Source organism: Sphaeramia orbicularis, chromosome 19, assembly GCF_902148855.1.
Source record: "Sphaeramia orbicularis chromosome 19, fSphaOr1.1, whole genome shotgun sequence".
Classification (NCBI taxonomy): Eukaryota; Metazoa; Chordata; class Actinopteri; order Kurtiformes; family Apogonidae; genus Sphaeramia; species Sphaeramia orbicularis.
In genome coordinates this window covers 24062440-24079502 of record NC_043975.1, presented here as the reverse complement: position 1 = coordinate 24079502, position 17063 = coordinate 24062440, and positions in this window count along the sequence as shown.

Below are 17063 nucleotides of genomic sequence, written 5' to 3'. Positions count from 1 at the left end.
CTGGGTTAGCACTTATTCATACAAATACAAAAGCTCACATATTTCAGCATAATCACCTTCAAAAACTAACCAGTGTTGATTCTTTAGGCACAGTCACAAATGACAATCCTGTTTGCACTGAGGAATACAAACCCATGAACACAAGCAAGTGCAAACCCTCCACTTACTCCATATGGTGAATATATTCTGCCAAGACAGAGTGTGAAGCCAAATTAGAGGAACTGAGGAAAATAAATATTTTTGTAATCGTGAACGCATGCTCCTTTCAGCATTGGGGAGTACTACAAGAACATAATTGAGTCTGACTGTGGCTTGGTCAGCAGACCAAAGCCAAGTGGATTAGGGAACCAGAGAGAACAGATGAATTATCTGATTGTACAAAAATTCATTGAACACAACCCAAGGAGAGCGTCAGTTTCTTTTCAGTTAGCGTCTTGTACTTGTATATGCAATGTGACTGAAGGCAATGGGTGTTTGTCTATCTAAATCAGAGGGGAATTAGGTAAAATCATCTGTTGTTACAGAAATTGATAAGTAATTTGATTATTAAAACTAAAACCTTGGACTAATTTTACAGCTGAGGTGAAAGCTGTGTTTGACATTTTCTGTAGTGACGATTAAAGCGTGGCTACTGCTAAATGGGGTTTTGTTGTTTGGGTTGGCTGTCACTGTCACCTCAAATGGCAGTAGTGTGAGACATGGGATATTAAGGCTCAACACCTAGTTTTTTATCCAGTTCCTGGCTGGAATGTTATGCCATCTGCGGTGGGCCAGAGGTAGGATTTGTCAGCATTGCTTAAACGTCTCGCTTTTACTAAGGGCAGACTAGTCCAATTCAAATACTGGGTCTAGCCTGGGTTTACCATTGTGTTTATGTCTGTCACCCATGATTTAACATTGGCTTCTGCATTTAAATGGCGCCCGTGAAGGTTTTTGGGTGAACATAACATCCCAAAATAATTCTCTGCTAATTCCTCCACTCAGCTCTCATTTTGCTGAAGACAGGTATGTGGATGATATTTGGAAAGAAAGGTGACACATCTACTATCAGTGTAGAGGTTGAGGACTTGAGGGTAATGTTGTATTTGGTGGGCTCCAAAATTTACTGGCAGGACAGTGGAATTTCAAAGGAAACCACCATTTTTTCCCTAACTTTAACCCATAAAGACCCAACCACCCACTGGTGATCAAAATCCTTTACTGATATAAAAAGTTAAATAACTGTTGATCTACTAATCCTTTCAATCCATCTAAATACTTGGTGTAAAATACAGTTTGTCATCTTTTCATGGTCATCAGATATGACCCATTTGGATGTTGAGAGGATAATGAATGTGGAAACACCGTCATCTTCTACAAAATTTATTCATCACTAAAACCCATGGAGTTGGATCAATGGCAGTGAATGGAGACACTGGGTTTGTGTTCAGTTAATGAGAGATTTGATTGAAAAAGTCACTTTTTCCTCTATTTTCTCTGTTTTTGATATAATAACCCTAAACTTTAATTTGAGCTTTTATGGACGTCAATCATGAACAGTTGATTAAATGTAGCAAAACACCTGATTTTTAACTAAAAATACAAAAATACTGACCGTAATGTTAGAATAAATGGTGATAAATTACTTAAGAATAGTTAAAAATATATAGAAAAACTTATTTGGGAACTGCCACAAAAGTAGCGCTGGGTCTCTATGGGTTAACCAGGGTGATTTTATAATGCAAACCTAAAAAAATCACACTCCTGGATTTAGCCTACCTGCTTTATCTTCATCAAGGCAGAAAGCAGGACCTTCAAAAAGTTAGATTATAGTGAGATTGTATATGTGTGTGGTTTGGAAAAACAAACCATAGCAATATGTTGGCGACTGGCTCGCTTGAGGCATTTTTAAGTAAAACAGTATTCTAGTGACCACGATCAAGTTGTTTTCTTAACGCCAAAAAATAACCTTAACCAAATGTTTTATACCCAAACCTGTAGAAGCATAACCTTAGCCAAGGATGTGGTAGAAATGTTATTCTGACATTTAGTTTCAGGAACCTAGGCAAAATACTGACTCCTTTTTCACAAAACCTCAATCAGATAATAACATAGCACACAGTTAGTTTGCTTTTGAGGGAAATTCCCACACAAGAAACAACTGAACAATGTTAGTGATGCAACAAACCTCAACTCCAAACAGGCGTGTAATAACATCGAGGCTCTCTTGGTTCCATCCAGCTCCTGTAGTACCTGTCCCTGGAGGTCTTAATAAGAGGTTAAACTACCCTTCCATCCATCCTCACAGTTCAGAGGGTAAACTAGCACAGAAATTGGACACTGGTCCACTGCAAGTTTTCATTCAGTTCAAGGCTCTTGAGAGAAGGAGAAGCGAGGGTTAAATTCAGGCCAATCTCCCCTAACATTGACGAGTGGCCTTTGATTGCCCTCCACCCATGTGTAGTGCACTGCTGAAGGGGAACCTGACACTGACGTTGTTATTGAAGTCGTGCAGGAGGGGCTGATAACTGGTCTCTTCGGCACAGATCCAGTGTACAAGCCGCCTCTCAGCCCCTATAAAAGACAGTGGCAGGTGTGTGACAGATCTGGGCGTTAAAGGACGTTTGGGACCCCCCAGAGATGACAGCCTCTTGGCCTGTCTCGAGAACTGATTAGGGGCCTGACTGTTGGGGATGCCCAGCCACATCTAAGCTTTTATCTCCTACCACAACTTTTCCGCATGGTATTATTGTCAAACCACAGAAGCAGTTAAGCTTCTCCAATTTCTCATCTTTTGAGGAAGTATGTGGCATAAGGAGGATAAAATTAGGCAACTATAAAATTAGATGCATGTGAACCTGGGCATTGCATGAGATGTTCAGTCATTTGTTGTGTGTCTTCAATTTGCACAATCTGTAATTTCTATTTCTAGAGGTCTTTCAATCAAGACAATAATAAAATACATTGTTTGTACTGCGAATTATTTGGTTCTTACCAAGATAAAAAAAAAAAAAAAAAACAACCTTAGATTTAGAAGTGTTAGATAATTTATCTTGTTTTAGATTTAACCCTTTAAACCCTAAGCCTAAAATAGTCTGCCTGGACTTTTTTCTTATTATGACTTTAAAAAAAATAGAAAATATGTTGTGAGAGAGTCTGTTTGCCCATTTTTCCAGAGCACTTTTTTTTTTTCCAGATCTTTTAAAATCTAGCAGTCATTTACGATTTACTGCATGTCATAATATTCCTAAAATGGCTTCTTCTCCAGCTTCTAGTACAGGCATGATTAAAGTTACTGTAATGACCCAGTAAAACCTATAAAGTGCAATGTCTCAGGTTTCAGAAACCGCTGGAATTTTTCCAATTGCACAAACAGTGAAAGAGTTACAGCCGTCCAAACTGCATATGCACAGGTGAAGCATCAGGTGTTAAACAGTTAACAATCTTAATTCAAAAAATCTTGTCAAGTGAAATCATTTTCCTGCATGGACAGATATTTGACTTGGTTTGAGTACCTTTTCCCTCAGATTTAGTGTTTTTATCTTGCTTTTAGACACCTGTTTTTTGCAGTGTGATGATGATATGATGAGTGATGTTGATTTCACCATCATTTGCTGATTAAAATCTAACAAGAGTTTGTCAGGTGAATCATGTTCATGGGCAATGTAATGTATTTAGTTTTATTAACATTATGTTTCATGATACATCTTCATGTTATGTCATTTAAATATATTGACATAAATGGGGTAGTGCAGTGACGTAATGGTTAGCATTTCTGCTTTATAGACAGAAGTTGAAACCTTTCTCTGTTGACATTACCTGTTCTCTCCATGCAACTCCACCATTAAAACCAAGTAAATATGGATGAATTTTCTGCTATTGATGAACATGTGGAGTTGCCAAGTGCCCTCAATGGCAGCTCACTGCTCTTTAAAATGCTAGGAGCTTTGTGTATAAGGATGGGTAAAAGGATGTGGGGATACAAAAGACAGTTAACCTGTAACCCATAAAGACCCAGTGTGACTTTTGTGGCAGTTCCCAAATGAAGTTTTCTCTATATAGTTGCAGAAACAATTATTAGACCATCAAAAGTCATCAAAAACAATGGTTATGCAATCAAGTACTAACTCCTGTGTGTATCATGTGACTAAAACAGACAAAAAAGAAAACATGGAATGCCTAAAAGCACTGTTTTTGTCAGTACAATGTCATAGCTATTGATGGAAGAACTGAAGTAATTTTGGGTATTATCAAGAAAATATGGAAAATGGCTAGATATCAGCTCTGAAATTAAACTTATGAGCTATTTTTGTTGTTGTTATTATTATATTTGTCCAAACAAATGTGCCTTTAGTTGTACCAGACATTAAAATGAACAAGAAATTGAAGAAAACAAGGGTGGTCTAATATTTTTTTCCGCGACTGTGTAACTGATTTATCACCATTTATTGTAATATTATGTTGTGTATTTTGTGTTTTTTCAGTGAAAATCAGGTATTTTCCTACATTTAATTTTCTAATCTTGTAGATGTTCATAAAAGCTCAGATTAAAGTTGAGGGTTATTATATCAAAAACAGAGAAAACTGAAGAACAAGTGTAATTTTCAGCAAATTCATCATTAACTGAACATAAATTAAGTGTCTCCATCCACTGTCATTTATTAAACTCCATGGTTTTAACTGGTGAATTAATGTTGAAGATGACGGTGTTTCCACGGTAACTACAGAGCACCTGAATGTCTTTATCTGATGACCATGAAAAGATTACAAACTGTATTTTACACTAATTATTTACATGTATTGATAGGATTAGTGAATCAACAGGTATTAAACAGTTTATATCAGTAGATGCTTTTGGTAGACTGTAGATGTTTGGCTCTTCATGGGTTAACCTAATATTAATATTAATATTAATGCTGAACATTGTCATAAACATTTGATATATTAAAAGTGCACAAGTCAGCTTTTTTTTTTTTTTTTTTTTTTTTTTTTTATACAGAAATGGTGCACATTAAAGATTTAGCAGTTCCAATATACTTGTGGGCAAATGTGTAAATTTGGTGTTGTACTGTTTGGAGCTAGTGTTGAACACTGTAAACAAGGAAATAACAGGCAGTGACATACTCTGGAGTGAGTAGAATGATTTTTATGGTGGAAAAACAATGCAAGTCCCCCATATAGCAATTAATCTACAGGCATATTGGTCAGGAAAAGGGTTAGCTATCATCAGAGGACTGAGCCTTTAAACATACTCCTATGTTTTATACCCATATGCTTCAATAGGCTCTTGGCAGCTCATTCATATCTTATTTTTTTAGTCCGTTAAGTCAAGACAGAAGAGTCTATCATCCCCAGAATGTGTACCATTTGCCTTATCTAAAGCACTTTGTAACTTGTATCATTAAAATAACAATATGAAGTGCCATGTGTAGGCTAAAGAGGGAAGGAGAATGTTTGAGGTGGGGGTTGAAGTACGCGGGGGGAGGATTCTTAAGTCTCCAACTCTACCACAAGTGGCATCATTGTCATCACCTTGTTCTGATTTCATTTCATCTCTCGGCGCCACCACTGCAGGCAATATCTGGGTATTGAGTTACAGGAGGCCCACCTCTTATTATTTTCATGGGAACTCAAGGACAGGCAGTCTTGTGCAGAGATGAGAGGATATTTATATGAATGCATATAATGTTGTGTTCCCAGTACTCAGGGACATTTAGTGCCTATCTTCGAATAGCATCAGAGGCTTTCAGCTCGACAGAGTCATTAATATCAGAAGGGTTTATGTGTTTCATATTGCCCCCATGCCAGCTGGGACCGCATGTCTGATGAGCTCGCTTGTATTGTAGAGGATGCAGCGTTCTTCTTCATAGCTTTATTCGCAGTGTGAATGCAGCACTTACTGCTGTCCAGAGATGATCACTTTTGTCTCCAAAAAGGTCAAGCTATTGGCCAAAAGCTGCCTTCTGACTTCCAAACTTCATCCCCCGACTAGAAATTTAAAGTGTGATGGGACAGATACGCCTTATTTTTGAGAAAACAACTCTTGTTTTGTTGCCATCTGACTCAATTCCATAGGAATTTGAATTTCTGTTTGACAGGGAAAATTGCCTGAGATATGTCTGATCGGTTTAAGACCACTGTGTTGTGGGTTGCCATGTCTAGCCATAGAGGATTAAGAGCGGCCTCTGAACATTGTTGGAGCGAAATGTGAAATGTTGGCAGGTTAGCAGGGTTTATAAGTAGAAAATGACAAGGCTAATTTCACCAGAGGAGGCGAGACAACCTCATCAAACATAAGGTGTAGGAAACCAAAAAAACTGGCAGCCATTAAAATTAGACACACTAATCAAACTCTTAAATGTAAACCATCAACCTTATGGACAAATGTGCTGTGACACACCGCCTATAACAGACCCTTCTGTGTGTAATGCAACACCTTTCCCGTCATTCCGGCGAAGTCATTTTACTGATTGTTGGGAGAACTGGTCTAGAATGAGACACAGGACTGTGTTTGATCCAAAGGTTTCTTCATCCTGGAGGGTGAGCGATATGACGAGGTCTACATCTGTAATACTCGACCGTTTTTGTTTGGGAAATGCATCATATAGAAAGGCTGACATTCCAGATTTATAAAAAATTAGAGCTTCATCGTTAAAGTCTTTTGTATTTCATTTTTCAACTAAAAATATAGATGCAACCAAGGCTCATGGAGATAATTTTGGATATGACTAAATTATAAATCTAACTATATATGTAGTTTTTTTTTTGGTACATTGTTATGTAATGAATTTATTAATGGAATTTCTCCTTTTTTTTTTCACATTCCTCAGTTATCACATGATGGATAGCAGATGGACCACAGTTATTTGTAAGTGTTTAGGTGGAAAGACTCAGTGTGTAGATTTAAGAGGATCTGTGACAATGCATCAAGCTTTAACTACTTTATTACTTTCTTTCGACTCTATTAGCTACTAGCGACTATTATATAGAAATGGGTCCAACACAAACTAAAATATGTGCAAGCAGAACTGAATTTCAGACGGATCAATCAGAGAGGACAAACCAAATATGGGAGAACATATTTGCATTTTCATTTATCACTTTATGGAAGGGTTAAGGTGAGAGGTGTTTAGCTGGTTGTAATCTGTAACCCCCCTGCTAGATGTCATTGTATGAACACTTAACCCATAAAGACCCAGAGCTACTTTTGTGGCAGTTCCCAAATGAATTTTTCTTAGTGTTAACCCTTTCTTAAGCAATTTATCACCATTTATTATAATATTATCCTGTATGTTTAGCCTTTTTCACTGTAAATCACGTATTTTCCTATATTTAATTCTCTATATTTAATTTAGTTGTTCATGAAAACTCAGTAAATTTAAAGGTCATTATGTGAAAACCAAGAAAACTGAAAAAAGTGACTTTTCAGCAAAGATATCATGAACTAAACATAAACCAAATGTGTCCAGCCACTGTCATTGAGCCAAACCCAATGGTTTTTACTGGTAAATCAGTGTTGTAGAAGATGACAACAGAGCCTCTGAATGTCCAAATGGGTCATATCTGATGACGATGGAAAGATGACAAACTGTATTTTACACCAATTATTTACATGTGTTGATAGGATTAGTGGATCAACAGGTATTAAACAGTTTAGATCTGTAGATGCTTTTGATCGCTGGTGGATGTTTGGCTCTTTATGAGTTAAATAAGTTGAATTTAGTCACACATGGATGTCATTTGTGAGAAACCAGGTTGCCTCAAAAACACGTTTCAAACTTTAATGTTTCTCCATTTGAATACAGATGAAGAATTAAAATGCAGGTGCTGAATAAATTCCTGCAGGGGTCGGACCATAACTAATGTCCCATAGGTTGGTTACTATGCAGCTGCCAGTGTACCCTAGCAACAAGTACCGTAACTCTGTAGAGCTGCGAGAGTCGGCGGGAGAGTGACTCACAGTCCATGTATCCCAGCATGCTTTGCCACTGTGGTACCCTTCACCCTGTGACCTGCCATAATGGCGGCATGGAGAGATGAAAAGAACCATGTGACATGGGTGGACAGAGTCGCCCGGGCCTCATGCTGCTCGCTGCCTTTTCAAACACAGCTCACATGGAGAGAGCAGAGACATGGGGCAGCTTGGACAACAAGAGTCAACACAATCAGCCAGAACAGAAGTCGTATTCGTTTTTTCATCATGACAAAGGTTCTCTGCCTTTGGATGACATACCAGCATTTTTAATGATGCAATGTAATGTATTAATTTTAATGCATATTTTCATTTTCCACTTCAGTGATGCAGGATATTGCAGCCTCGTTTTTTTGTTTTTGAGGAATAACTCTTCAAAACAGATTTTAGGAGAAATTTATAGCCCAGAAGGAGCCAAATGAGAAAAGCACCAATCTGTTTGGCGGCGCATACTTTCACCTTTATTGTCCAGCACACAACATTTACCCAGAAACATTTACTTTCTGAAAAAGCACCATCTGTGCTTGGAGCCAGAAAACCAGCATAACTTAGTCATCATTCCTACAGTCCCTGTGCATTCTGACGGTAATGGGACTTTAAATCAGTGCCTTGCACCCTGAGGGTTCATTACAAGGTGACAGCCCATTGTGGCTGCTCCGTAACGACAACAAGTGGCAGTGGAAAGGAGGGTGTGGGGGTGGGGGGTGGGGGTCAGAGAAAGTGAGGCAGATGGTATGAGGAGATGACAATGGTGCCATTTCACAGCGTATCCTCCACCTGTGGCGTGACGGAGGCTGCTATCGCAAGCTTTTGATGCATGCTGAGATGAATGCAATGGATGAAAACATCTCTTACTGACAGCCCCCGTATCATCGCTGATTGAGATGTCTAGACATCCACAACAGAGAGCTTTGAAAACAAACTTTGAGAGGCATTGATCAAATTAGAGTGAAAAGCAAAAAGAGTTATGGACATAGTTTGAATTATGGGGTGTACTGGGGGGATCTGTACCTCCCAATGAAGACCCAGACCACCCTAAAATTGATTATAATTTTTCAAGGAGATAAACTCGCCTGGTATCCATTCTCATTTTATGATTAATAAAGTACAATCAGTGACAGTGTTGTGCAAGTTTACACCTCAAGTGAACTAGTTCAAAGTTCAGTTCATACAGAATAAAATAAATTCATTCATGTTCATAGTTTACCATCTCTGTTGAGAACTAGTTGTTTAACTTTTTTTAAGTGAAGAAAAACTGAGTATTTCTATGCTTATCTTTCCAAATAATCCTCTTCGTATTATTGCCCATCTCTACTATCCCCAACTGCTGTGAATATTATTTACACCTGTGTCATTGATCACAGCTGAGACAGTAACCTCATATTATTAAGGTTTTATCTGGACCTAAAACATTTAGAATCTTACAAAAAGTCTGAACTGGTTCAAATTCTGTAGTTATAAATGTGTTATAACTATTAAAATCTTAAAATTTAATCTCAAAATAAACCTATTTCATGAAGTAGGATGTAGGCTGTTTGTAAATGTATTGCTTTTACTCATAATTATTATTATATTTTAGTGCACTGAATCCCTCACTTTTTCGATAGTAGATAATGTAGCCTACTGTTTCTCATTTTGTTGCTTGTTTTCACCTTGAGTGTGTGTTAGCCTCTCTTATCTGACACTTTAACACTAAATGTGCTGGTGAGTGCAGCTCTTCATATTGATGCGGTAGTGGTCCATGATGGTCATAGAAGAAGTGAAGGGACTATCCCCCAGATATGTTGGGGTAATTCACACTCTGGTTCTGCAGATAGTTACAGAGCTGAAATGAATGTAATGGTGGTATTAAAAATTAAAGTTGGGTAATTGAAGAACGTTTGTTGCTGGAGTTAAGACATGAGAAGATTTTGGTAAGATTCATACATGCACATGTGCAGAAAATGGAGTGACTTGACCTGCTGATGATACAAAGGGTGGAAACGGTGGTGTATGAGACATAGAAATGAAGAACACCTATGAAGAGTGTGAAGTTGCCATGAAAATGTCATTTGTACATTTACAATATGTTGCACCAAACGGCAAAAATCTACATTTTACCAAGTGTATTTTTCTCATTTCTAGTCAAAATATCTCATCACACTTAACCCTTGGGAGTCCATGTATGTAAAGATATGCTTTTACGTCAAATATTTGTGTATAGTTTTAACTTATTACAATTTTGATTTCATATACCTAATATTTGGAACCAATATGCACTATTAAAGTGTTTGAAAAGGTTGGTTTAACATCTTTGTGTTATTTATGCAATAAATTATGTACATTTTTCAAATTGGATTTTATATTTTTTGTGAGTTTTTGGCCTTTTGTGTTGATATAGTAGGTTAAAGTGAAAAAATAATAGGCAGATGAGATAGATGTTGTGCTGACGCTAAAGATGCTAAACATGGGTATAATAAACATTTCTTTATGATGTAGATAAAGGCAAAATCAGAAGTACTCAAAAATGGCCAAAATAGGCTCAGACCACTAAGGGTTAAAATAAGACATAATCACCTAAAGAGTGATTTTTCAGTGAAATATAATAACTTATTTTTAGACAACAGATCTTGAAAATCTTATTTCAAGAAATATTAACAAGATTATTTTCACTTGTTCCATTGGCAGATTTTTTTTTTTTGCTTAATTCAAGATTTTTTTTTTTTTTTTTTTTTGCTTAATTCAAGCAAAAAATCTGTCAATGAAACAAGTGAAAATTATCTTTGTAAGATTTCTTGACATAAGATTTTCCAGATCTATTGTCTAAAAATAACTTCTTATATCTCACTGCAAAGTTACTCTTTAGGTGATGATGTCTTATTTTAAGTGTGATGAGATATTTTGACTAGAAATGAGGAAAAATACACTTGGTAAGATTTAGATTTTTTTCCAGCGCAGATTAAGCATCAGAAGTCCAATGTGTCAATTGTGTGAAAAGTGTGTGTGTTGGGAGCTGGTTATTTGTTAATGTTAGCTGAATCTGAGCCAACAACTGTCTTCGATTTCTATGAAAACACTGATTTCCATGTTGAGGACTTGTGCTGTGATTTTTTTTTACTTATACTACAGACTGAGTGCACTTACATCAATACATGACAGAGGTAGGCAAGGGAAATCTTCCGTCTTGAAGTTTTAAAAGATTTAACTACTCTACAAATTGCACTTGGATGTTGTTCACATTTCCTCTGTTTCCACTGACCCGTAGATAGCATTCCTTTTATGGCACAGCTTTACTTCACCTGCAAATCAATAAAATAAAGTACATATGATTGGGACTTTTCACATTTCATAACATCAACAAAATGAAAGTCTTTAAAGTAAAGCTTTGGAATGGGGAATATGACCACATGAAAAAAAAAAAAAAACATTCATAAAATTCCAGAGCAACACATGAAACAATTCACCATGTGAGCATATGTTATAGTGGTGTGCAGCAAAATAATAAAAAGCCAGACAAGTTGTTTTAAGAGAGAGCAGGTGGTTCGTAGTTCAAAGAGTGCAGGGATGAGGTTGTGTTTTCTTTTCTCCAGCAGCCAGTGCATGTTTTTTTTCTTCTTCTTCTTCTTCTTCTTCCTTCTGCTCTTTCTTCCCAAACAGCCTCATCCTGTGAGTCCTCCTCCCGGGTACGCCAGGCTTCAGAGTTGCATTATTATCAGCAAAGTGCTTTTAAATCCGCTCCTGCTCAACACCAGGATGTCTTCTGCATGCTAATCCTTAGGGATACGGATCCGTCACTCCTCTGTCGTTCTCTCATGCCTGGCGTGCCTGAGACAGCTGGGAAAACAGTCTCCCCTCAACCCAACCATCCACTCATACAGTGTGGATCTCAGGCCACCATAGCACCGCTTAGCCTCTGCACACTTTACAGTAGTGCTTTGTGTGCGGAAAAAGAACAACACAGGCTCCTCTGAAATGTCAAAGGTTACACGCTTGTACAAAGAGACATATCTCGAGTAAATGTTGTTATCTAGACCGCCACTAACACCCCCCCCCCCCCCCCCCATCACTTGTTGTCGTATAATGACTTTACTAATCCGTCTTCTCTTTCAAGCAAACTTTTGTGCCATCTGTACCTTTAAAAGTTGAAATGAAGCCACGGGAGTTCAAAGTGCTAATCTCTTCAGGACTTCAGAGAAGTGAACAGCATCACTGAGAGGCAGAGGCTTATTTTTCTTAAACATGAAGAGGGAGAGAGAGAGAGAGAGAGAGAGAGAGAGAGAGAGAGAGAGAGAGAGGACTACAAGCAGTAAAGAGGAAGAGAGTGTTGGGGGGGATAAATATAGAGAACAGTGATAAAGAGGTAATCATCTCTTCTCAAAGCATATTTTATCCAGTGGGGTTATTAGGAGGATGGAGATGAGTCCAATCCATGCAGATGTCTCTCTCGCTCTCTCTCTCTCTCTCTCTCTCTCTTCCACTCTCTATTTACACTTCTGATCCTCTCTCCTTCTCTTCTCCACATCCGACCGGTCTGCCTCGCCCTGGCACACTGCCCAGCTCGCTCATTCTCAACCATTCAGTGCAATTTCAATGTTTCACTGATTCACACTAATAGCTGATGAATGGGCCGGTGCAATATGCATTACATACAATATGAAGCAATGGTTTTTAATTAAAAGTTCCACTTAAGCTTCCCCTCTCCGTCTGTCATTTATCATATTTGTTCTGAACCCTCAGAGTTTTGTGACTTTACACACCAAAGTGGAGATGCTGCAATATAGTTTTCAAAGAAAGGGGGCAGTGTTCTCAAACATAAAATGCAATGTGGAACGCAACTGAAGCATGGAAGAGCTTCACATGTGGAGCAGTAACTTCTGTTGAATTAAAGGGAATGGAATAAGAAGAAATATCCTCCTGAAGTCCAGGGAATAAAAAAAATAAAAAAAAAAAAAACCTGGCTTTTTTACATCAAACAATTATCTACTCTGCTCCTTGCACATGGAAAGTGTTGCTAAAAGACTGGAGACTGACTGAACTGATCTCCTTGAATGCTTTACATCCAAACTCAAAGTGCTAGAAACTAACTCAATGACTGGCACTTCTTTTTCATAGTCTGACTTGACCTGTAAATTACTGTATGTTGTAACTGTATGTTTTATTTCATGCTGGACTCCCTTGAAAAAGAGGTTCTTAATCTGAATAGGATTTTTTTTTTCCTGGTTAAATAAGGGAAAAAAAAAAATCTTGATTTTAATTTTCAGATACATTTTTTATTTAATCATATTGAATGCTCTTTGCAGTGGACAGCGTTTTGTTTTGTTTTTAAGCTGTGAACAGCTTAAATTTAATAATTTGCATTATTATTGAAAAATCACACACATTTTTGAGCTTATTGTTAAAGTTCTGACATGCAAAATTTAGATTTTTTTGTCAAAAACATTCAACAAAATTTCCTTTTTGTTTTTCATGGAAATTATGTGTCAGTTGTAACTTTTTGGTGGTAACTGTTTCAAGTGTTTTCCACAATGTCCTTTGTGATGGACATCTTTTTTTTTTAGTTTGTTTTTTTTAAGCTGTGAAACTCTTATCCCCTTACAGAGGACAAAAATGCATTGCTGGGTCTCAAAGGAATATAAATCTACACATACTACAAAAAACTGACAGAATGTTAAACAAACTTAGACATGATGATACACATACTTTGAGCCTCTGTGTTTTAATTAGAGAATCCGTCCTTCTAACATAAATCTGCATTATTACTGAAAAATCACACTCATTTTTGATCTTGTTTAAGTTATGACATGCAAATTTCACATTTTTGTCTAAAACATACAACACAATTTCCTTTTTGTTTCTCATGGAAATTATGTGTCAGTTGTAACTTTTTGGTAGTAACTGTTTCAAGTGTTTTCCACAATGTCCTTTGTAGTGGACATATTTTTTTTTTTTTAGTTTGTTTTTTTTAAGCTGTGAAACTCTTGTCCCGTTACAGAGGACAAAAATCCATTGCTGGGTCTCAAGAGAATATAAATCTACATATACTACTACAAAAAACTGATAGAATACAAATTTTTTACAGACTTAGACATGATGATACACATATTTTGAGCCTCTGTTTTAATTAGAGAATCCTTTCATCTAACACAATTTTGCATTATTACTGAAAAATCACACTCATTTTTGACCTTGTTTAAGTTATGACATGCAAAATTTTCATTTTTTGTCTAAAACATGCAACAAAATTTCCTTTTTGTTTCTCATGGAAATTATGTGTCAGTTGTAACTTTTTGGTAGTAACTGTTTAATTATTATTTTTTTATTGATTTTTCTCACTACACTTAAAAAATGAAGCAACAAAGCTCATTCACAGATTGAAATTTAACTATATAAGGTAGTACAATAAAGGGATGGGCTATATAATAACACTCTTTAGCATACATTTACATGCACATACTGAGTTTCCACTTGCACACTGTATTTTCCCATTTCTTCGAAGTCAACCTGCAGATTTTCTCAGACGTTAAACAACAATTGAGCTCCTAGTAATCCACTTTTGTCCTCTACTTGTGTCTTCCTGTTTAGTTAGTGGACAGACCAGTGTCTCCACCCTGATTCTGCGTCGTCCTCAGGATAAATCTGCCTGTGCATCAAGACAGAAATAGCTCTTAATAATGAAAGATTGATGTGGAGTAAGCTTGTCATTACATGCTGCAGTAGACAATTAGGTGCCGCCCAACATTCTACCCTCTCTGATTTGACTCTTCTCTGCTGGGCTACATTTTTTTTCTCTCTAGATCCTTGCGTTTTCTTCCACTCCGTCAAAGTTGCTGAAGTCATTTATTGAAATCCAGTTTGTTTAATCCTAAAGGGGAAAAGCAGATGACAACAAATACTTGATGATGGTCAACCCTAAAGTATGTTTCAGAGTTTTTTTCTGGTAGGAATGTGGCTCATTAAAACAACGTACACTTCTGGTCATGTGGGAACACATTAAGGAAGTCCAACTCTCAAGTACTTCAAAATAATTGAAGTAATGCTGCCTTTATAGGACTTAAAATGGTTGTATTTATTCATTAGATTCATTAGTCAATTTTAAACAGTTCTAAAGACATATGTTTAATATATTGATTCATGCTTACTATCATCTGTTAAACCCCAGATGTAACTTGTTGCTTTTTCTAGTCCTTCTATATCTATGTTTAACCATTTACCACTAACTTACTACTATTAAACCAATAAAACCTTCAAATGAACTTTTCTCTACATTGAAACTTTCCTCGAGTTACTTATCACCCTTTATTATAATATTATCCTCTGCATGTTGCATTTTTCTGTCTCTTAAAGACCTGAAAAGCTGCAAAAGCATCTACCAGTATGAATTAATTCAGGTTTCTTTCTCCTGTTACTGACACACCGGAGTGAAGTTAATGTTAATTTTTTATATTTAAGTTGAAGTTTGTAGAAGAATAAATAGTCTATGCACTTTATTGAAATGGTGTGACATTCAGATAGATACAGATAATGCAAATGTCCTTCAAAGAGCCACTTCTTATTTTTATATTCTGAAAACATCTCAGAGCACGTACTTCAGTCATTATTTTAATATAAATACCTTTACCGCTACTTGAGATGGAGTGTACTTTTTCTTCCTTTTATCATCCATAACTTCTTTGTAACTGTAGTTTTATTGTAAAGCGGTACTGAAACTTAATCCAAATAAAACTTTCTCATACTGTGTTCAGTCTATGTCTGATCAGTCTACAGACAGCAGCTGTGACATTGCTTCCATTTCACTGCTCCAGGTGCTGCCATTAAAATCATAGCTACCTCCCCTCACTCTATCAACCCGTATGCTGTTTAGGCTGCACCCGTGACAGTGTATGAATGCATTCATAAACACTGGGAGGACTGACATCTCAATAGGCTGCCTATTCCCCCACTATCAGCTTACAGCCTATAATTATGGCCAATCATCTTGGATCAAGCATGTCTGCGTGAACAGGCCAACGTAACATCTGCTGCCTTGGCCAGCAGGCCAAGAAGGACTTTTCTACTGAAAGGTGAGCTAATTGTGGTGGTGGACGGGAGAAGGAGTGTAATGTTAACAGATACGAAAAGACTATTCAAAACCCTGCACACAGGGGAGTTTTTTTTTTCCTTCCTGGGAGCAGGTGCCCTGAGGTATTTCTTATCTTCCTTTTGCCAGGGGAGCATTCTTATCTGCATTAAGAAATGCTCAAGGGCATTGTGATAAAACTCTAAGGAGTAACATTTTGAGTGCAATAAAGGTAGTTGTAGGGGTCTGCTCAGTCAAGTGACATTCTGCCATAGACTACATTCTAGGAAACAATAAAAAGAAAATTACTAGTTTTGTTATTGTTTTGTGCCTCTTCTAATGTTACTAATGGCCGTATTTGTGAAAGACAGGGATATTTACTCCTCTGTGATGAAAAAAAAAACATTCTGCTTTGTGCTATTTCACAGAACAAGGCTGCCATAGTCCAAAACTACTCCCATTTTAATAAATGTCCCACTTTGGTTTGCAAATAGTCACAAAATCTTTGAAGCTATCAATCCAGAAGACAAGAGAAGAACTGAGAGCTGTGTCAGACTGACTGGAAAAATGTGATTGGCAGCTGTTAAGCCTATTTTGTGGGTTATGGTGCAGGCTTTGGTTTATCTCATCTGCAAACCCCAAACCACAAAACAATGTTCTGCAGGGAAAGTCTCAGTGTCTTTGGCTGAAGATGCTACACAAACACCTAACAACTTGGACTGAATGTCACCAGAGAAGTTTGAGGTTTTAGATACAGACATACAACATCTCATTAACTGTGTTTATTGTATTTTGTTCATCTATCACTATGATTATGTTGCAAGATCATAGGAAATTAAAACATGATGTTCTTCTTTACCCTCCAAAATGCGTTCTGCTACACTTCCCAAAGGGAGGCGTGATTATTGGAATCTACATGAATTTAGACACTTTCTGTTGATTTCGCCTTCCATCCAACCCTCATGTCTCTCATACGCCTACAACCCATTCCCATTCTCTGTCTGCGTAAACAACTTAATCAGACTCAGAAGCCTGTGGGCTCTGAAGCCAGCCTCAGCCCTATGTACTGGGCCTTTA